The following is a 14,267-nucleotide window of genomic DNA, read 5'->3' as shown; positions in this document are numbered from 1 at the left end:
GGATTATGATATCACTATCTTATATCACCTGGGAAGGGCCAACGTGGTGGCCGATGCTTTGAGTAGAAAGTCAGCCAGTATGGGCAGTCTTGCTTATATTTCTGAGCCTAGTCGAGTATTAGCTTGCACGGTCGGTCGTTCTTCGTTATTGGAGCGTATCCGTGATCGGCAGTTTGATGATCCCCATTTGTGTGTCCTTAGAGACACGGTGCAGCTTGGAGGTGCCAAGTAAGTTACCTTAGGTGATGATGGAGTTCTGAGATTGCAGGGTCGAGTTTGTGTGCCTAATGTGGATGGGCTTCGAGAGTTAATTTTAGAGGAAGCCCATAGTTCCCGATACTCTATCCATCAGGGTACCGCGAAGATGTATCAGGATTTGCGGCAGCATTATTGGTGGCGTAGAATGAAGAAAGATATTGTGGCATATGTGGCACGATGTTTGAATTGTCAGCAGGTTTAAGTACGAGCATCAGAGGCCTGGTGGTTTATTTCAAAGGATTGAGCTTCCCGAGTGGATCACTATGGATTTCGTTATTGGGCTTCCGCTGACTCGGAGGAAGTTTGACGCAGTTTGGGTCATTGTTGATAGGCTGACCAAGTCAGCGCATTTCATTCATGTGACAGTCTCCTATTCGTTCGAGAGGTTAGCTGAGATCTATATCCGGGAGATTGTTCGCCTTCATGGTGTGCCAGTATCTATCATTTCGGACCGAGGTACGTAGTTCACCTCGTGCTTCTACAGAGCAGTTCAGCGAGAGTTAGGCACCCAGGTTGAGTTAAGTACAACATTTCATCTTCAGACGGATGGACAGTCCGAGCGGACTATTCAAATATTAGAGGATATGCTTCGGGCTTGTGTTATTGACTTCGGAGGTTCGTGGGATCAGTTTTTGCCTTTAGTAGAGTTTACCTACAACAATAGCTACCAGTCGAGTATCCAGATGGCTCCTTACGAGGCTTTATATGGTAGGCGGTGTCGATCTCCGGTTGGATGGTTTGAGCCGGGAGAGGCTCGGTTATTGGGTACGGATCTGGTTCAGGAGGCCTTGGACAAGGTCAAGATCATTCAAGATGGGCTTCGTACAGCTCAGTCCAGGCAAAAGAATTATGTAGATCGTAAGGTTCGAGACGTGGCTTTTATGATTGGTGAGCGGGTATTGCTCCGAGTGTCGCCTATGAAAGGTGTGATGAGATATGGGAAGAAGGGCAAGCTTAGCCCTAGGTTTATCGGTCCTTTTGAGATTCTTGACAGACTGGGAGAGGTGGCTTATAGACTTGCATTGTCGCCTAGCTTATCCGCCGTGCATCCAGTTTTTCATGTGTCTATGCTCCGGAAATATCACGGCGATCTATCCCACGTGTTAGATTTCAGTACTGTCCAGTTGGACAAGGACTTGTCCTATGATGAGGAGCCAATATCTATTCTAGACCGGCAGATTCGTCAGTTGAGATCCAAGAATTTCCCTTCTGTTCGTGTTCAGTGGAAAGGTCAGTCCCCTGAGGCTTCGACCTGGGAGTCCGAGTCCGACATGCGGAGCCGTTATCCTCATCTATTTTCCGACTCAGGTACTTCCTTCTTTTGTCCGTTCGAGGACAAACAGTTGTATTAGAGGTGGAGAATGTGACGACCCAAAGGGTCATCATCGGTTTCTAATTGAATTCTGTCTCCAAGGCCTTGAAAACCTCATTTAGGGTTGCCTCAATTTGCGTGCGCAGTCCGGGCGCGTAGTTGGAAAGCTTAAACATGAAATTCTGTGAAAAATGCTAAGTTTTGATATTAAAATGAATAAATTTTACTTCGGTCAATATTTTGGGTAAACAGACCCGGACCCGTGATTTGACGGTCTCGGAAGGTCCGTAGGAAAATATGGGACTTTTGCGTATGCCTGAAATAGGATTCCGAGGTCTCAAGCCCGAGGAATGAATTTTTGAGCGAAATTGTTTTTTTGAAGTAATTAAGGAAATTGGAAATGAAATTTGGTTAGAAGACTATGGTATCGGACCCATATTTTGGTTCCGACGCCCGGTACAAGTCTTATAGATGTTTGAAATCACTCCTGTAGAGTTAGGTTAAAAACGAACGTCGTTTGACGCGATCAGGACCCAAATTGGGGAATTGATGTTTAAAAGGGAAATCTGAGAAATTCCATTGATCTTGAGGCTTGATTCGATGTTCATGATGTTATATTGATTATTTGACCACACGAAAATATTCGTAGAGTGTTTTTGGAGTAGTGTGCATACTTGGGTTAGAGCTTCGAGGGCTCGGGTGAGTTTCGAGTAAGTTCCGGGATGCCGTAGGATTAAAAGATCAGATGTTGAAGGTTCAGGAAAATATTGCAGGCCTCTGAACCCTTTAGCGCGGCCCACGAGGAATCGCGTGCGGCCGCGGAGGGTCCAGCGCGGCCGCAGTCGCCTTTGTGCGGTCCGCAGTGGGTGTTGTGCGGCCGCGGTGAGCTTTGCGCGGTTGATCCATTTAGCACTTATTTAGCACTTATTGTTGTAATTAAGTAACTTGTGACTAGATTCGAGTGGATTGGTGGTGGAATCAAGGGGTAAAGCTATAATTAAGGCTTGAGTGGTGTTCAAAGCTTTGAGGTAAGTGTTTGGTCTAACCTTAGCTTGAGAGATTAGGAGTTGAGTCTTATTTGCTATGTGCTAATTGTCGAGTAAGACGTATAGACATGGTGACGAGTATCTATACGTTGGTGTCTAGTATGACCGTGAGTCCTTATATTGCGGATATTCTGATTTTGTTGTATCTTCCATGCCTTAATAATGATTTTCTATATGGTGTAACAAGAATGTGAAAGAAATTTTGATCCCTGCACTTCGAGGAGTGTTGGCTCGAGTTATAATACGAATTGTGAAAGTGTACGAGATGATTGAACCCCTATGGAGCGTTGGCTCAGGTGGTAAAGTGAGATGAGAAGTGAAAGTGAAAGAAAGAGAAAGAATTATTAAATTGCTCCCTTGCCGGGATGTTTGTTGTTTTGTTGATTATCTCCCTTGCCGGGAAGCTGAGAATATTGATATTGTTCCATTGCCGGGATTTAACTGCTTAATTGTGTTCCCTTGCCGAGATTTAGCTGCTTAATTGTATTCCCTTGCCAGGATTTCTACCATTATTTGTCTACTCCCTTGCCCCTTTGTTTGTGATTGTTGTTTGGGTGGGGAAGAGTGTAAATCACGAAGGGTGATGTCGTGCATTGTTTGCTATTGTGAAGAAAGAGTGTAAAGCACGAAGGGTGATGCCGTGCATTGTTTGCTATTGTGAGGAAAGAGTGTAAAGCACGAAGGGTGATTCCATGCCGCACGATGTACCATTCCGTGCCGATTTTATTGATTATATGGTAAGGAAAGAGAGTAAAAGCACGAAGGGTGATGCCGTGCATATTTTTATTATATGATTGTTTTGGTGAAGACGAGAGTAAAAGCACGAAAGGTGATGCCGTGCATTTGTTGATTCCTAATTCCTTGTTGATATCTGAGTTATGTTGTTTCTTTCATTACTTGTTGTTATTTGATTTACTTCGAGGTTATAGATTCCCTTACCCTATTTGCCTTGTGATTGTTGTTTGGGTGAGGAAGATCGTAAAGCACGAAGGGTGATGCCGTGTATTGTTTCTGTGAGAATGAGAGTAAAAGCACGAAGGGTGATGCCGTGCAAATTGTTGACTTTTGATTCTTGTTGATATTCTGGCTTTGCTGCTTCTTTCTGTTATTGAAGATTTCTAATTGAAACTGTTACCTCCCCACAGCATGTTTCCCCCTCCCACATTGACTTCTTATTTTTGTATCTCTTTTTCGCTGTATATATATATATGTATATGAACCGCATAGGTCTATTTGGAGTTTGGTCCTAGCCTTGTCACTACTTCGCCGAGGTTAGGCTGGACACTTGCCAGCACATGGGGTCGGTTGTGCTGATACTACACTCTGTGCTCTTTTGTACAGATCCAGTTCTTGGGCAGCAGCAGTAGCGCGGGGGTCAGCCTTCAGTCCAGTGAGACACCGAGGTAGCCTTGCAGGCGTCCGCAGGCCCGACGTCTCCTCTATCTTTTATTCCAGTCTGTTATCTCCTGTATTTCGAGACAAACAGATTATATTTTTTTTCTTCTTTCAAACGGTTGTATTTAGTACTCTTAGAAGTTCGTGAGTAATGTGACACCAGTTCTTGGGTAAAGGCATATGTTGATTCTCGCATTATGTTTTCATATTCTTTAATTTATGTCTTTCGCATAATCATTTAAATTCCGTTGCTTTCATGTTATCACTGATAATTGTTAAAAGAAGAAATTGTTAATGAAGTAAGCAGTAAGGATTGGCTTGCCTAGCTCGCATTAGTAGGCGCCATCATGACTCCCGAGGGTGGGAAATCTGGGTCGTGACAGCAATGTTACTCCCGCATCTGCGATGAGCGCAGATGCGGGCTCATGATTGCAGAAGCAGAAGCAGTGTTTAAGTGATTTTTTGCAGATACAGATATTTTAGCGCAAAAGCGGCTCTGCAGGTGCACATATTGAGCCGCAGGTGCGAAAAGCCTGGGCAGAACTTATAAATAGAAGACTTCGAGATTTTTCACCATTTTCATCATTTATGAGCTCGGATTTTGGGGATTTTGAGAGGGATTTCGATGTAATCACTGACGTAAGTTCTTTGTTCCTATGTATCTTCAATTATGGTGTTTCCCAACTGATTTTACATATAATTTGTGAGATTTTGAAGTGAAATTTGGGAGTTTAGGGCTTGAGCATTGGAGGACGAATTTTGGGGTTTTGAGTGACCAAATGGTGTCGGATTTTGATAAATTTAGTATGGTTGGACTCGTGAGTGAATGGGCTTTTATATTTTGTTACTTTTGCTGGATTTCGAGATGTGGGCTCGGGAGCCGGGTTTAAGTCGATTTTGGATTTTGGCTCTAATTTAGTATTTTTCTTGTAGAATTGATCTATTTAGCTTATATGGATTGTATTGCACTGTTTATGGCTAGATTCGGGATGTTTGGAGACCGATTTGAGAGGAAGAGGCATTGCGGAGTAGAGATTTGCTCGGATTGAGGTGAGTATTAGTTATAAATCTGGTCCTGAGGGTATGAAACCCCGGATTTGGTGTCATGTGATTATTTTGGAGGTGATGCACATGCTAGGTGACATGTGTGCTCCGAGGGGATTGTGACTTGGTCCGTCCCGTGGAAACTGTAAAGTTGAACAACTTGTTGTTAGCTATATGTTCTCTATGTGCTATAGAAATTGACTATAAATCATGTTAGAAACCATGTTAATTCTATGTGTTGGTACTGTTGGGTCTCACAGAGGCCACGCGACATGTTGAATTTCCTGCTAAATGTTATTTGTACTCAGTCGTAGTTTTAACTAGCATATCATATTTCAGTCTTTGTTATTCTATTTGAGTCATCATGTTATTGCTATTTGGGCTGATTTTCCTGATTTCTGAGAGCCCGAGAGACTAGAAGATTGATGACTGAGTGAGGTAGAGGGCCTGGTTGTGAGGATACTTATGGGATCAGGAGGCATGCCATAACATGTTTCATTAATTATTTCCATGATTGGCTTGATATAGCTCTTGGGCTGTAGGCGCCCCTCCGGAGTTTGTACATACCCTAGTGAGCGCAGGTACCTACTGAGTGCGAGTGCTGAGCGATCGTGAGGAATGAGTGATTGTGAGGAATGAGTGATTGTGAGGTTGGAGTGAATGTGAGGAGTGAGTAATGGTTTCCCGAGAGGCTGTATACGATTTTATTATTGATGCACACAGTTGCCCTATATCATTATTTTGAACACTTCTGAAAGATGTATTTATCCGGTTTTTACTTAAACTTGACTTAAACAAACTGATTTGACTTGATGTACCGGATTTGGGAAGCATGACTATTTTTCCTTGCTGAGACTACTAAAAAATGCAATATATCTGTGTAGCTCGTCACTATATTCCAATTCCTTATTTATTATTGTAACTCACTGAGTTGGTTGTACTCACGCTACACCCTACACTTCATGTGTAGATCCAGGAGTTTCTAGATGCGGATGGTGTTGATAGTTCTTGTAGCTAATTATTGGAGATAGCGAGGTAGCTGCCCGGCGTTCGCAACCTTGCTTTCTTCTTTCCTATCTTTTTTTTTCGTTGTATTTTGGATTCAAGACTATGTTAGTCATGTTATTTTTGGACCGGTTATGTTTAGATGCTCATGATTTAGTGATACCCCGATGTTATGGCCATTATTTCGTACTTGTGTTTTTAGATTATACTCTATTTTGAAAACTCTACTTTATTTACGAACTTTTGATTTACCTTCTATGCAATATTGGAACTGATTTTTTGAATGTGTGCTTGCCTAGTATCATCGATAGGTGCCATAACGACAGGTTAGGATTTGGGTCGTGACAAGTTGGTATCAGAGCCTAGGTTACATAGGTCTCACAAGTCATGAGCAGATTTAGTAGAGTCTTGCGAAACAGTATAGAGACGACTGTACTTATCTTCGAGAGACTATAAAACCCTTAGGAAACTTCATATTCTTGAATTCTTATTGTGCGAATGTGTTGATTCTAGTAACGAAACTTATGTTAAAAATTATTCTATTTTCTCATAGATGGTGAGGACACGTGCTACTGGGCAGGACGAACAGCCACCAGTACCACCAGGTAGGGCCGCGAGAGGCCGAGGTTGTGGTAGAGGCTGTGGTAGAGGCAGAGGTGCAGCTCGCACCGCAGCTAGGACAACACCTGCAGATCCACCAACTGTCTCAGTCCAGGATCAGGTCCTAGTTGTGGATGCACCAGTGGGACCAGCTCAGGCACCAGTTGTGCCTATTATGATTCTAGGCCTTCAGGAGTCCTTAGCTCAGATTTTGACCGTGTGCACCAGTGTTGCTCAAGCGATCTCTGTTTCTACTATAGCAACCACTTCTCAGGCCGGGGTAGGCACTTAGACTCCCGCCGCCCGTACAGCCGAGTAGGTGATACAGGGACTTCAGACACCAGGGGCACTAGCAGCCCAGTCGATGGAAGCTGCTTAGGCCTATGTGGTTCCTTTTATGACTGATGACGAGCAGCGAAGATTAGAGAGGTTTGGTAGACTTCAGCCTCCATCTTTCAGTAGGGCAGATTCAGAGGATGCCTAGAGTTTCTTGGACATATGTTAGAGGATTCTCCGTACAACAGGTATTCTAGAGACTAGTGGGGTCTCGTTCACTACTTTCCAGTTCACCAGGACTGCCTTCACCTGGTAGAAGGCTTATGAGAGGCATAGGCCGGTAGGTGTAGCGCCACTTACATGGTAGGAGTTCTCTTCTTAGAGAAGTATGTTCCGCAGTCTTGTAGAGAGGAGCTGCGCAAACAGTTTGAGAAGTTACGTCAGGATGATATGACTATCATGCAGTACAAGATGAAATTTTTTAAGTTGTCTCGTCATGCAGTTTGTCTAGTTCCCATTGATAAGGAGAGGATCAGGAGGTTCATTGATGGCCTCGCATATCAACTGCGGATACTTATGACTAGAGAGGGTGTCTGGTGCTACTTTTGAGGAGGTTGTTGACATTTTTCGGGAGATAGAGTCGGTCCGCTGCTAGGAGCGAGTTGAGAGGGAGGCCAAGAGGCCTCGTAGATCCGGTAGTTTTGGTGGTGTTCCTTTTGGAGGTCAGTTTCACCACGGTAGGGGTCGTCCCTACAGGCATACTCAGGCGGCTCATCCAGATCATCGTGGTGCATCATCTGGCGATCGTTTTCACAGTTCTCAACAGGGACAGTCATCTCTCAGTGCCCTTCTAGCTTAGAGTTCGTCCCGTGCTCCATCGATTCAGGGCTCATCTATGAAAGATTCTTCTACCAGTTATCCCGATGCTCGGGGCTCCCTTCAGTCCCCATCACCAGCACCAGAGAGTTGTTTTGAGTGTGAAGAGTTTGGGCATGTATGGAAGTAGTGTCCTTGTCTTCATGGAGGTTCACCGCAATAGAGGAGTCAGGCTGCATCTTCTGAACCAGCTTCTACACCACCCGCCTAGCCAGCTCGGGGTGGAGCTCAGTCAGCTAGAGGTTGCCCAAGAGGGGGAGCCGATCTGGTGGCGGTCAGGCCCATTTCTATGCACTCCCTGCCAGACCAAATACCATTGCCTCTGATGCAGTGATCACATGTATTGTCTCAGTTTTCCACAGGGATGCCTCTGTAATTTTTTATCCTTTCCACTTATTCATATGTGTCATCGTATTTTGCTCATTATTTGGATACGCCCCATGAGTCTCTCATTTCATCTGTTCATGCATCTACATTGGTAGGTGATACTATTATTGTGGACCGTGTATATCGGTCGTGTGTGGTGACCATTGGCAGATTGGAGACTATGGTTGATCTATTGTTGCTTAATATGGTGGATTTCAATGTGATCTTGGGTATGGACTGGTCATCTCCATGTCATGCTGTTCTAGATTGTCACTCTAAGACCATAACATTGGCGATGCCGGGGTTGCCACAGATTGAGTGGCGAGGTTCTTTAGACTATATTCCCAGTAGAGTGATTTCATACTTGAAGGCCCAACAGATGGTTGGGAAGGGTTCTCTTTCTTATTTGGCCTTTTTGAGGGATGTCAATGCCGAGACCCCTTCTATTGTTCTGTTCCGGTGGTGCGAGATTTTCCAAATGTGTTTCATGTAGACTTGTCAGGCATGCCGCCTGAAAGAGATATTGACTTTGGTATTGACTTGGTGCCGTGAATTCAGCCCATTTCTATTCCTCCGTACCGCATGGCACCGACTGAGTTTAAGGAATTGAAGGAGGAGATTCAGGAACTCTTTGAGAAGGGGTTTATTAGGCCTAGTGTGTCACCTTGGGGTGCGTCGGTTCTGTTTGGGAAGAAGAAGGATGACACTATGAGAATGTGTATTGATTATAGGCAGTTGAAAAAAGGCACAATTAAGAACAAGTATCATTTGCCACGTATTGATAATCTATTTGACCAGCTTCAGGGAGTGAGGGTGTTCTCCAAGATTTATCTCAGGTCAGGGTATCACCAATTGAAGATTCGGGACTCGGATATTCTTAAGACAACTTTCAGGACCCGTTATGGTCATTATAAGTTCCTTGTGATGTCTTTTGGGCTGATCAATGCCCAGTAGCGTTCATGCATCTGATGAACAGTGTGTTTTATCCCTATATTGACTCGTTTGTTATTGTATTCATTAATGATATCCTGGTGTACTCTCGTAGCCAGGAGGAGCACGCCCAGCATTTGAGAGTGGTATTGCACCTTATTTAGGTAGATCTGAAGAAGATAGAGGCAATTCAGAGTTGGCCCAGACCATCCCCAACTACAGAGATTTGGAGCTTTCTTAGGTTGGCTGGTTATTACCGTCGCTTAGTGAAGGGTTTATCGTCTATTGCATCGCCCTTGACCAAATTGTCCCAAAAGGGTGTTCCTTTCAGGTGGTTGGATGAGTGTGAGGCGAGCTTTCAGAAGCTCAAGACTGCCTTGACCACAACTCCAGTCTAGTTCTACCATCAGCTTCTAGTTCCTATATAGTATATTGTCATGCTTCTCGGAACGGTATTGTATTTGTTTTGATGTAGGATGGTAGATTGATTGTTTATGCTTCACTCCAGATGAAGCTCCATGAGAAGAACTACCAGGTTCATGATTTGGAGTTAGCTGCCATTGTTCATGCGTTGGAGATTTTGAGGCACTATCTCTATGGTGTGTCTTGTGAGGTATTTACTAATCATTGCAGCCTCTAGCTCTTATTCAAACAGATGGATCTCAATTTGAGGCAGTAGAGATGGTTGGAGCTGCTAAAAGGACTATGATATTACTATTTTGTATCATCCAGGAAAGGCCAATGTGGTGGCCGATGCCTTGAGTATGAAGGCAGTGATTAAGGGCAGTTTTGCATTTATTCCTGTTTGGAAGAGACCTCTTGCAATTGATGTTCAGGCTTTGGCCAACCAGTTTTTGAGATTGGATATTTCGGAGCCCAGTCGGGTTTAAGCTTGTGTGGTTTCTCGGTCTTCCTTATTTGATTGCATCATAGAGCGCCAATATGATGATCCTCATTTATTTATCCTCAAGGACAAGGTTCAACACGATGATGCCAGAGATATAACTATTGGAGATGATGGGGTGTTATGTATGCAAGGCCGTATATGTGTGACCAATGTAAATGGGCTTCAGGAATTGATTCTTTAGGAGGCCCACCGCTCGTGGTATTCCATCTATGCGGGTGCCGCAAAGATGTACCAGGATTTGAGATAGCACTATTGGTAGAAAAGAATGAAGAAAGACATAGTTTGGTTTGTATCTCGGTGTCTCAACTGTCAGCAGGTGAAATATGAGTATCACAGGCGGGGTGGTTTGCTTCAGAGGATAGAGATTCCGGAGTGGAGGTGGGATTGGAACACCATGGATTTTGTAGTTGGGCTCCCATGGACTTTGAGGAAGTTCGATACTATTTGGGTGATTGTGGATCAGCTGACCAAGTTCGCGCACTTCTTCCCTGTGTGTACTACCTATTCTTCAGACCGGTTGGTGGAGATTTATATTAGAGAGATTTTTCGCCTTCATGGGGTGCCAGTTTCCATCATTTCAAATAGAGGCACGCAGTTTACATCGCAGTTTTGGAGAGTCGTGCAGCTAGAGTTGGGCACTCAAGTTGAGTTGAGCACAAAATTTCATCCTCAGATAGACGGGCAGTTCGAGCGCAATATTCAGATTCTAGAGGACATGTTATGTGCTTTTGTTATTGATTTTGGTGGTTCATGGGACCAGTTTCTACCGCTTGCGAAGTTTGCTTACAATAATAGTTATCAATCAAGTATTCAGATAGCTCCATATGAGGCTTTATATGTGAAGCGGTGTAGATCTCTGATAGGTTGGTTTGAGCCGGGTGAGGCTACGATTTTGGCTACTGACTTTGTATAGGATGCTTTGGAGAAAATGATTCAGGAGCCACTCCGCACAGCGCAGTCGAGGCAGAAGAGTTATGCTGACAAGAAGGTCCATAATGTGTCATACATGGTTGGGGAGAAGGTTCTGCTGAAGGTTTCACTCATGAAAGATGTTATGAGATTCGGAAAGAAGGGAAAGTTGAGCCCTCAGTTCATTGAGCCCTTTAAGGTACTTCAGAGGATTGGTGAGGTGGCATACGAGCTTGCCTGCCACCTAGCTTGTCGAGTGTGCATCCAGTATTTTATGTTTCTATGCATCGGAAGTATATTGGCGATCCATCTCATGTTTTAATTTTCAGCACGGTTTAGTTGGATGGTGATTTAACTTATGATGTGGAGCCGGTGGCTATTTTAAAAGTTGAGGTCAAAGGATGTAGCTTCAGTGAAAGTGCAGTGGAGAGTTCAGCCCGTGGAGGAGGCTACTTGGGAGACCAAGCGGGAGATGCGGAGCAGATATACACACCTATATACGAATCCAGGTATGTTTCTAGACCCGTTTGAGGATGAATGATTGTTTAAGAGAGGGATGATATAAGGACATGGCCGGTCCTTTCGAGAGTTGTAGCCCTGTTCCCCTATTTTTCCTGCTTCTTTTATGTTCTACAGTTGTGTTTTGACTTATCATGTTAGTTGGTTCGGATCCGGAGTGATTTCAGAATGAATTGAGACACTTAGTCTCTTATTTGAAAGCTTAAGTTCAAAAAGTTGACTGGATATTGACTTATGTGAAAACGACATTGGATTTGAATTTTGATGGTTCTGTTAGCACTGTTAGGTGACTTTGGACTTAGGAGCGCATCCGGATTGTGATTTGAAGGCCCGTAGTAGAATTAGGCTTGAATTGCCAAAAGTTGAAATTTTGGGAAGTTTGACCGGGAGTGGACTTTTTGATATCGGGGTCGGATTGGATTTTTGGAAGTTTGACTAGGTACATGGTGTCATTTATAACTTGTGTGCAAAGTTTGAGGCCAATCAGACATGATTTAATATGTTTTGACTTCGTTTGTAGAATTTGGAAGTTTCGAAGTTCATTAGGCTTGAATCCGTGTGTAATTCGTGTTTTTGATGCTGTTTGAGGTGATTTGAGAATTTGACTAAGTTTGTATCGGGTCATAAGACTTGTTGGCAAATTTGGTTGAGGTCCTGAGGACCTCAGGTTGATTTCGGGTGGTTAACGGCTTGAGTTTGAGTTGAAGAACGCAGCTGGAATACTACTGGTTCTGGTTTAACTACACCTGCGGAGTGGGCACCGCAGGTGCTATCCCGCAGATGCATGGTAAAGGTCGCAAATGTGACCAAGGAAGAACTGGGCTGAAGGCGCAGGTGCGATGGCATTCCTGCACCTGTGATGGTCACACAAGCGGATATCAGGGCGCAGGTGCGAGGTTGGACTGCAGGTGCGATGTGACTCCCGCACCTGCGATGAGTGCAGATGCGGGCTCATGATCACAGAAGCGGAAGCAGTGTTTAAGTGTTTTTCCATAGATGCAGATATTTTAGTGCAAAAGCGGCTCCGCAGGTGCACATATTGAGCCGCAGGTGCGAAAAACCTGGGCAGAACTTATAAATCGAAGACTTCGAGATTTTTCACCATTGTAATCATTTATGAGCTCAGATTTTGGGAATTTTGAGAGGGATTTCGATGTAATCACTGAGGTAATTTCCTTGTGCCTATGTTTCTTCAATAATGGTGTTTCTCCACTGATTTTACACATTATTTGTGAGATTTTGAAGTGAAATTTGGGAGTTTAGGGCTTGAGCATTGGAGGACGAATTTTGGGGTTTTGAGTGACCAAATGGTGTCGGATTTTGATAAATTTAGTATGGTTAGACTCATGAGTGAATGGACTTTCGGGTTTTGTGATTTTTGTTGGATTTCGAGACGTGGTCTAGTTAGACTTTGGCTCTAATTTAGTATTTTTCTTGTGGAATTGATCCCTTTAGCCTATATTGATTGTATTGTATTGTTTGTGGCTAGATTCGGGACGTTTGGAGACCGATTTGAGAGGCAAAGGCATTGCGGAGTAGTTTGGTCGGATTGAGGTGAGTAATAGTTACAAATCTAGTCATGAGAGTATGAAACCCCAGATTTGGTGTCCTGTGATTATTTTGGAGGTGACACACGTGCTAGGTGACGGGCATGCGGGCATGCACCGAGGGGATTGTGACATGGTTTGTCCCGTGGAAACTGTAAAGTTGAACAACTTGCTGTTAGCTATATTCTCTCTATGTGTTATAGAAATTGACTGTAAATCATGTTAGAAACCATGTTTAGGCTTTGTGTTAGTACAGTTGGGTCCCACAGAGGCCACGTTACATGTTGAATTTCCTGCTAAATGTTATTTGTATTTAGTTACAGTTTTTACTCGCATATCATATCTCAGTCTTTGTTATTGTATTTGATGTATCATGTTATTGCTATTTGGGTTGATTTTCCTGATTTTTGAGAGCCCGAGAGACTGAAGAGATTGATGACTGAGTGAGGCCGAGGGCTTGATTGTGAAGATATTTATGGGATCGGGGCTGTACGTCGCAACATGTTTCATTGATTTTGCCATGATTGGCTTAATATAGTGCTTGGGCTTTAGGAGCCCCTCCGGAGTCTGTACACACCGCCAGTGAGCGCATGTACCTACTGAGTGTGAGTGTTGAGCAATCACGAGGAATGAGTGATTTTGAGGTTGGAGTGAATGTGAGGACTGAGTGGTGGTTGCCCGAGAGGCTGTATATGATTTCATTATTGATGCACATAGTTGCCCTATATCATTATTTTGAACACTTCTGAAAGATGTTTTTATCCGGATTTTACTTGAATTTGACTTAAACAAACTGATTTGACTTGATTTACCGGATTTGGGAAGCATGACTATTTTTCCTTGCTGAGACTACTGAAAAATGCAATATATTTGTGTAGCTCGTCACTATCTTCCAATTCCTTATTTATTATTTTTACACACTGAGTTGGTTGTACTCACGCTACACCTTACACTTCATGTGCAGATCCAGGAGTTTCTGGACGCGGAGGGTGTTGATAGTTCTCGTAGCTGATTATTGGAGATAGCGAGGTAGCTGCCCGGCATTCACAACCTTTATTTCTTCTTCCTTATATCTCTTTTCGTTGCATTTTGCATTCTAGACTATGTTAGTCGTGTTATTTTCGGACGGGTTATGTTTAGATGCTCATGATTTAGTGATACCCCGATGTTTGGGCCATTATTCTGTACCTGTGTTTTGAGATTAAACTCTCTTTTTGAAAACTCTGCTTTATTTACGAACTTTTGATTTACCTTCTGTGCAATATTGGAAGTGATTT

The sequence above is a fragment of the Nicotiana sylvestris genome, chromosome 12 (genome assembly GCF_000393655.2).
Source record: "Nicotiana sylvestris chromosome 12, ASM39365v2, whole genome shotgun sequence".
Classification (NCBI taxonomy): Eukaryota; Viridiplantae; Streptophyta; class Magnoliopsida; order Solanales; family Solanaceae; genus Nicotiana; species Nicotiana sylvestris.
The sequence above is the reverse complement of the archived record's forward strand: the minus strand, read 5'-3'. Positions refer to the sequence as shown.